At 40.6% G+C, this 8,625-nt stretch overlaps 2 non-coding genes across 2 annotated transcripts; one reads left to right on the forward strand and one right to left on the reverse strand.

Moving 5' to 3' along the window:
* Positions 1-7,565: 7,565 nt before the first annotated feature.
* LOC112059163 (U6atac minor spliceosomal RNA) lies at positions 7,566-7,626 on the reverse strand. Its single transcript, XR_002888375.1, has one exon. It is a non-coding gene; the product is annotated as a U6atac minor spliceosomal RNA (small nuclear RNA).
* Positions 7,618-7,745, forward strand: LOC112059162 (U6atac minor spliceosomal RNA). The gene has a single exon (XR_002888374.1). It is a non-coding gene; the product is annotated as a U6atac minor spliceosomal RNA (small nuclear RNA).
* The last annotated feature ends 880 nt before the right edge of the window (positions 7,746-8,625 follow it).

The following is an 8,625-nucleotide window of genomic DNA, read 5'->3' on the forward strand; positions in this document are numbered from 1 at the left end:
CTTTTTGCTCCCCTTATATTACCCAAAGTCCCTTTTCTCCACCTCAAGAGTCAGGAAGGATTCCTGGGGTACAGTTTCTGTCCTCTGATGTGCTCACCAAGGTGCCATTTCTTAGCTTCATTGCTTTTACCTTATTAGTAAATGTACTTTCATTATTCGCTGGCTTACAAAGCTTGACCATGGCAGGTAAATCCATATTCCTTTGTCCAAGGCAAGCTGGTATATCAGCTCTCCCCAGAACATGTTTTAGAAACATTGTTTCAGCACACATGTATAACTCTTTACATACCACCTGTACATACATCACACAATGATATTCCTGGGCAGCATTTCGCCTGATTTCATAAAAAGACTTTATTCGATCCACTATTGTAGTAGAATGATATTGTGTACAATCAGTTGATTCATTTCTTATTCTTTGCTGTTCAGACCCCTGTTTTCCCTCTGGGGTGTCTGGACCCTGATTGTCACAATCTTTTAATGTCTTACTCTTCCAGCTTAGATGCTTCCCATCCCCAAAATAGTGAGTAAAGATCCCTTTTACAGCTGATGCTATGGTCTCTATTGGAATCAAAGAATTATTACTGCATGGTGTAAACACAAATAAACATCTGTTTCTTTTGTTCTTGTACTAGTAATTAACATGATATCAGGAAGTGGATTTCTCATAGGAGAGATTCATACAACATTCTTACAAGTGTGGAAGAGAGATTTGCATTCTGAGATTGCTGAAGATTTTTATTTTTAAACCTGCAGTCAGACGATCTGGTTTCCAGAGAGGATTTAAAAAAATCAAACAAAAACTCCAAAACACACACACACACACACACACACACACACACACACACACACACACACACACAGGCGCCACATATTGCTATGTCTCAAACATTGTGAAAATACCATTAAATACATTGGAAGGAGGCTGTTCTAGAGATTAAAAATCTTTAATTCTTCCAGAACACCACTGTTTGCATAGTGTTATTCCAGTATTTTGGCTCTAGAACCATTCACTTCCTGGTCACTGAGACAAATGAAGCGCAGGTGAGTGATTTTTTTTCTCGCTGTCTCCACTTTAAATGGTTTTCCCAGACTGAGGGACTGTGCGTCTCAGATGCTAAGCATCTCTTGCAAGATGCTGAATATCATCAGCTTCCACTAGCATCCTTGCAGGATCTAGCCCAGGAGTCAGCAGGCTAAGAGAGAGAGAGATGTTTCTTCCTATTAACAAAGTGTTTATTCACAACTTTATTAGATCATAGCCATTGTCGTCTATAGAACAGGAGTACTTGTGGCACCTTAGAGACTAACACATTTATTTGAGCATAAGCTTTCGTGGGCTACCGTCCACTTCATCGGATGCATAGAATGGAAAAACATTGTTTCTCCTGGCTTCTCCTTTTCATTTATATATCCCATATTTTGTGTATTGTAGTTGATCTGATTTGGGGGAAGAACAATGGGAACATACAGTTGCCTCCAAAGCCCACTGAAGGGGGCCGACCTACTGAGAACAATGCTATGTATTTGAAAAAGAGATTCAAGTCAATTTTGAGAGGAAGCACAAGGGAAGCTGCTGCAAGATATCCCCGACCCTTCAGGGAGAGATCTAGGAGGATTGCTCTCTGAGTTGAAAGACGTGTGGCATCACCTTCAGGAGCTGATCGTGAATGGTATTGTTACAGAGTCCTGCAACCCCTAAGCCTCTCCCATTGTGGTGGTCCATTAGAAGAGTGGCAAAATCCGGATGTGTATCAACTACTGCACCCTAAACGGGCACACTGTAGTTGACCAATACACCGTGCCTCAAGTACAAGATGCCTTGGACTGTTTGCTGGGTAGCCAGATGTGGTTGCCCCATCTCAAAAAAGATATATTGGATTTGGAAAACGTTCAAAAAAAGGCAGCAAAAATGATTAGGGGGTAGGTAATGGCTGCTGTATGAGGAAAGATTAATAAGCCTGGGACTTTTCAGCTCGGAAAAGAGACGTCAGGGGGGATATGATAGTGGTCTATAAAATCATGACTGGTGTGGAGAAAGTAAATAAGGAAGTGTTATTTACTCCTTCTCATAACACACGAACTCGGGGTCACCAACTGATTTTAATAGGCAGCAGGTTTAAAACAAACAAAAGGAAGTATTTTTTCACACAATGCACAATCAACCTGTGGAACTCCTTGCCAGAGGATGTTGTGCAGGCCAGGACTATAACAGTGTTCAAAAAAGAACTAGATAAATTCATGGCAGGTAGCTCCATCAATGGCTGTTAGCCAGGATGGGCAGGGATGCTGTCCCTAGCCTCTGTTTGCAGAATCTGGGAATGGGCGACAAGGAATTGATCACTTGATGATTACATGTTCTGGGGCAGAGGTTCTCAACCTTTTTCTTTCTGAGCTCCTCCCCCACCCCAACATGCTATAAAAACTCCACGGCCCACCTATGCCACGACAACTGTTTTTCTGCATATAAAAGCCAGGACCGGCATTAGGGGGTAGCAAGCAAGGCAATTGCCTGGGGCCCCAGCCACAGAGGGTCCCAGAAAGCTAAGTTGCTCAGGTTTCAGCTTCAGCCCCAGGTGGTGGGGCTCGGGGCGGCATGGCTTCAGATTTCTGCCCTGGGCCCCAGTAAGTCTAATGCTGGACCTGCTTGGCGGCCCCTCTAAAACATGCTCACAGCCCCCAGGGGGTCTCAGACCCCCTGGTTGAGAACTGCTTCTCTAGGGCACCTGGCATTGGCCATTGTCAGAAGACAGGATACTGGGCTAGATGGACCTTTGGTCTGACCCAGTATGGCCGTTCGTATGACCGGGACTAGAGTTTTAGCAGTATGAACGGGGAGAGGCTGGATCTTAGAGATGTTGTGTAAGAAGAAGCTGCACAATTTAGACATGGGTCTAGAAAGAGGGCCAAGTCAAAGGTCACAGGCTTGGGTGACAGTGAGGATAGTGGTGTTTTCCACAGAGATTGAGAAAGGGAGACAGTTTTTGAAGGAAAGATTAAGAGTTCACTTTTGGCTATGTTGAGCTCAAGTTGATGGTTGGACATCCACAAGGAGAGAGAGATCAAGATTTTAGTTTGGATAAAAATAATCAAGTCTGGGATGGAAAACCAAATCTGTGAGGTAACACTGTAAAGATGATCATTAAAAGAAATAAAATATCAACCTAGTCTTGCGGCGCTGTACCCCATCTCTAGAAATAATCTCCGAGCAAAGAGCACAGAGCAGCCCAACAGTGAGAGTAATGTTTTTCCCCCATGAGGGAAGGGAGAAAGAAAGCCTTTCAAATTGCAGCTACTTTCAAACAGCCATTATGAGGAAGGAGCAGGGGGAAGGTGTGATCTTACATCCAGTGGGATTGCAGAAAATCACATCATAAGCACATGCTATGTTCTGACATTATTTTGGGATAATTGAGCCATGGTATTGCATCAGTACATAGTGACATTGATGGGCCAATGCAATATCATCACTAAATGGTTCAAAGTTGATGCAGATATCACAATGCAGTTTCAGGACCTTGCTGGCTTACTGTGTGACTCTCTGTCAACTTCAGACGATGACAAATGTCTGTCCAGCGCTCAAAGACCAAATATCTCTACTTGAATTCCCATTCTTACCACACTATTTCCAATTAGCAGTAGTTCGGTTTAGCTGTGGTCTTCACCTCACTTAATATAATTTCATGTTTGCAATCTATCAGCTGTAACCCCTCATTGACGATACAAGTGATTGGATGTTGATCTAGTACCCAAGCTGAGCTTCCCCCTCTAACAGCTACTCTAACTTGGGCTTTCTATGGGAAAGGTGAATTTCATTCAAAGAAACCCCTGTTAAGGTGTCCAAGTACTGGACTATAATTAAAGAATAAATTATAAAAATACAGTAAAGGGGGGGGAGAGGAAATTCATCATAGGGAGGCAAGGGAAAGAAAGGGAAAATATTGAAACTGCTGGAGTTGCACTAAAAGGATGCCATTTGTGTTAATTCTTTTAGGTTTTAATCATTATTAACATTCGTTAACAATTTCTCTTTGTATGAAGTAAAAATTCCTTGGTTATACTGCACTTGGAGTGCTGTACTCAGGCTTTGAATCTTCTTTAAAAAGAAAAGACCAACAAACTGGAGAGGACCCAAAATGGGTAACAAAGATGACAAAAGACAAGAGGATATGACTTATGGAGAAAAATTAATGAAGTGTGTAGCTTGGAGGAAAAAAATGATGCAGGACGGGGATGAGGATGGATATAAGTATCTATAAATAATGGAGAGATAGGAACATAAAAGAGGGGGGAGGAATATTTAAGATGATGAAGGGTTATAAAATCAGGAGTAGAAGCCTGAAACTAAAAGAAGAAAAATAATAAGGTCAATTAGAAAATGGAATAATTTGTCAAGGGGGATATATATAGCAATACTACCTAGGGTATCAATAAGTAAACTAACAAAAAAAACCCTCATAATTTAGTAAAAGCAACTGTTTTTCAGGGAATGGATGAGAGATGATTCAATTGTATATCCATAGATACTTTTATTCGAAGAGTGAAATGATAGTTTGTTGATTTCTTCTCCCCCAATTTAATGTTACTTCATCTTGATTTATCTCATTACCATGCCATACTGTATAAAAATCTTTGTCTTTTCCTCTGCAGATTGCACCATACTCATTCCAGATTATTTTATGCAATTATTGCTGATGAGCCTTTCTTTCTTTCTTCTTTTATTTTCAATGTTTGGATGTAAAATATACTTCTCATGCCGTTTTCTGCATAAAATCATTTTCTGTGAACTTCACAAATAAGTTCTGTCGAAGACTTTTCTTATCATCTTCACAACCTCTATTGAATGTAGGTTTAACTGTAGACCCAAACTTTACAACCATAAGCCACTTTGTTCCATCAGTTTGAGCAGAAGCCCCGCTGACATCAGTTGGAAATTCTGATTAAGAATTGTTGGTATAACTTCATATAAAACTTAGCATCAACATAGCACTTTATGTCTTCAGAGCTCCATACAAAAATTAATGCTAAAAGCTTGCTAAATAGCCAATTGGATGGAAGGAAATGGGCTTTTTAAGGATTGGTTTTGGTCATAGCCACATACCCTAAATGTGGTGGGTCTCCTGTGCTCAAGTCTGTTAGGGGGATGGATCTTTATGTTTAGTCTATATGTTCACAAACGATGGGAGTCCCTCAAAGTGCCAAACAAATAACATAAATTGCTTCTAAGCTTTTTCTCAAGAAGGCAAACTATGTCAGACAGCCCCTACTGGGTCCAAAGCCCCATTGTGTTACCCTCTTCCTATTTAACAGGAAACCTTCATTCGCTATTATTTTAATTCTACCCATGAATACACACCAATTCTGGACCCATTACTTATTGCCTCCTTCCTTCAGCTGCCATTGCAGTTTTCATTTTATAAATGAATAAACGTTTGACAGTTGGAAGAAGGTCACACACTGATTCTTGGCCTTGTAGATGTGGATTCCAGATGAGTAACTTCACAGTGACCGCAGATTTGTTTAAACAGCCCTAGATCCCATGGCACTTTTCTTAAGAGTAGGGATTTGCCTTCTTCCCTTGGCCAAAATTTCTCCTCCGGCTACTAATGTGTATAATACTGTGCACTAAAGGGCTTTTGCCCTGCACCCCAGAAGTGACTGCACTTCAGTGGTTTGGGGTATATACTGTGATGTGTGAAGTGGTTTGGGTTCCTTTGGAAAGCAAGAAACTATATAAATATAATTTTTATTGTTGTTGATAGGGAGAGTAGGTAGTTGAGTGAAGAAATAGAGGCACTGACATAATCGTATATGGTTATTTTTCTTTTCTTCTTTATTTTTGTCCCTCCCTTTTCCTCTACCTTCTACCACCAAGAAATAAAGGAGATTTTAATTAAAAAAAACCCAAACCACAAGTACAACTTTAAAAGGATGTGATGTTTCCCCCTAATTTGTAATTATTTTTCTTACATGTAGATTATTCACTCATTTTACCTCAGTTTTCTTCCAGTCCTTCCTCCTACCCTACTGGAAACATGGCATGCTTTGGATATAGATGTGACTGGAAATGGGGGATTTGGGAACTCAGATAAATATAAAATAATGAAGTAGCCTGAATCTGAATTTAAACAGGCAGCAGCTCCCACTCTGCTTCCAGTATCTCTAACAGAACTGCAGTTTTCACTTTCAAGAGTAGCTGGATGAAATGTGATCTTTTTTGTACCCACTCAGTAATGAACACAGTGAAAGGATGAATTCATTGTTTGCTTCTTATCCAAGAATTTTCTGGCACAGCTCTAACCGGGTAAAAATCATGAGCCTGCTCCCATTAAAGTCAGTGGGAGTTCTGCCATTGAGTTCAATTGAGGCAGGATTGGGTTCTTCCTTGTACATGTAACTCTTCTGCCAGGTGGTGACAGCAGCAACAAGAACTGGGTTCACTTTCTAGAGGTTCCTCTTAATATTACAAAACAGAACCAGCTCATGCCCCACCCAGAAATCTGGAAAAACTAAACATCACCTCATGATACCTCTAAGAGATCATATTTGCCTAGCTGCAAGCATTGAATCTCTGTCTAACAAAAGAAAACTTTTAATAAAAGGGAACGGGAACTCAGCATTAATTTGGAAAGATACTGCAACAATGATTCAAAAGGATGCAAACCACAGGTAAACACCTACCCCACAGTAACTTGGACAGTAGTCCCTTGCCTCAGTTTCCAACCTTGCGATATGAAAGTCTGACAGATGAATGTCCCTTTCTCTCACCCCATTCACAGTTGGTTGTCCAAAATCAGCGAAATCCCAGAATTAAGTGGCACGTTCACAGGGATTCACTTCCCATCCCTGAAGTAGGGTCTGAGCAATGCCGCTTCTACTGCCACAGCTCACTGTTGTTACCTATGCTGTTGCTTACCACTGTTTCTTCTGCTGCTCACCACTGCCATCTCTGCCATTAGCTGTGATCCTTTTTTCTGAAGTCTCACCACTTAGCCCAGTTCTAAGTGATTTCAGCTTTTAGTGATTTCACCCAATGGTGAGGAACCCCACTGCAACTACATCCTTTGCAGTGTCTTTCATTGTAAAACTGTCCGTACTGCAGGTCTAACGTTCAGCCCCCTTGACCTGCTTATTGGTGATTTCAAGTTCAATGATCACTGAGCAGAAACAAGGACTCTAAATGAAGTCTGATCAAGTCTGTCTTTAAACACCAGAGGAAAAAGGTCAAATAGTATCTAAAACTTGCCAACAGCATCCTCACCAGGCAGGAACAAATCTCTTGTCTCTTTCTCTCTCTGACAGCCATTCCAGTTTAGAATGGCATCATTCTTAGCAAGTGAGCTTACAATTAGGGTGATTCCCTCAGTTAGGGCATATTAAGTAAAGTTCTTCTGCCCATGAGTCATACAATATGGGTAATAACATTCATTATGCCTATTTTCAAGACTAAAGTGAATTTTAACTCAAAACAGACAAATTAAGCACTTTGGCTGATGATCACCTAGGCAACATAAACAACAAGGAGTCTGGTGGCACCTTAAAGACTAACAGATTTATTTGGGCATAAAAAACTTGGTTAGATGCCACGAAGTAAGTGGCAATGCCTTAACCATATGCGTGTTGTATGAAAGGAGAGAAGGTTAGCACTCCCCTTGATAAGGATGGAAGAGGTCCTAGTGACCTTTACAACACGCATATGGTTAAGGCATTGCCACTTACTTCGTGGCATCTAACCAAGTTTTTTATGCCCAAATAAATCTGTTAGTCTTTAAGGTGCCACCAGACTCCTTGTTGTTTTTGTAGATACAGACTAACACGGCTACCCCCTGATACTAGGCAACATAGACACACCAATGTAAATATGATCAGCTCCTGAGAATCTCCACCTCGCTCACCCCCAGTTCATCAGTAGCTGTCAAGGGAGAGCTCATTCAGACCCTGGCTTACATCCACGTTAAGATTTTCATATGATTTATTTCTCAGCTGAATTTCATAACATATATAAAATACAGCAAGGCTTAGCCTAGAGATCTGTTAATTTGCTCTCAGCTGGAGCAAAACTAGTTCACTATCATTTCTGTGTTAGGCAGGTCAGTGATAGTTATCTCACTCCCGAAGTAATGACACTAGTATTTCTCTTCTTGCAATATATATTACTGGTGGTGCCAGCCTATTTTATTAAGTTAAATTTAGAACTAATCAGAAGAACGTAAGAACGATCATACTGGGTCAAACCAATTGTCCATTAGCCCAGTATTGTGTCCCCAACAGTGGCCAGGACCAGAGCTTCCTGGGAGTGTACAGAACAGGACAATTTGGAGAGATCCATTCCTGTCTTCTTCTCCCAGTCTCTGGCAGTCAGAGGTTTAGGGATGCCCTGAGCATGGTGTTATATCCCTGACTATCTTGGCTAATACCTATTGATGGATCTATCCTAATAAGTTTTCTTAAATGAAATCCTATGTTTGCAATTATTACATTTGACAGTTCAATACAGTAATAGTAACCTGAAATTTCTTTTCTTTCCTGACTTCTTGTGAAACAGTTTAATAGTTCAAGTCCTAGCATTTTTAATATTCTCATTAGAATCTACCATTTGATTTGTAAATATAATGGCTACTTTTA

This window comes from Chrysemys picta, chromosome 2, assembly GCF_011386835.1.
Source record: "Chrysemys picta bellii isolate R12L10 chromosome 2, ASM1138683v2, whole genome shotgun sequence".
Taxonomy (NCBI): domain Eukaryota; kingdom Metazoa; phylum Chordata; order Testudines; family Emydidae; genus Chrysemys; species Chrysemys picta.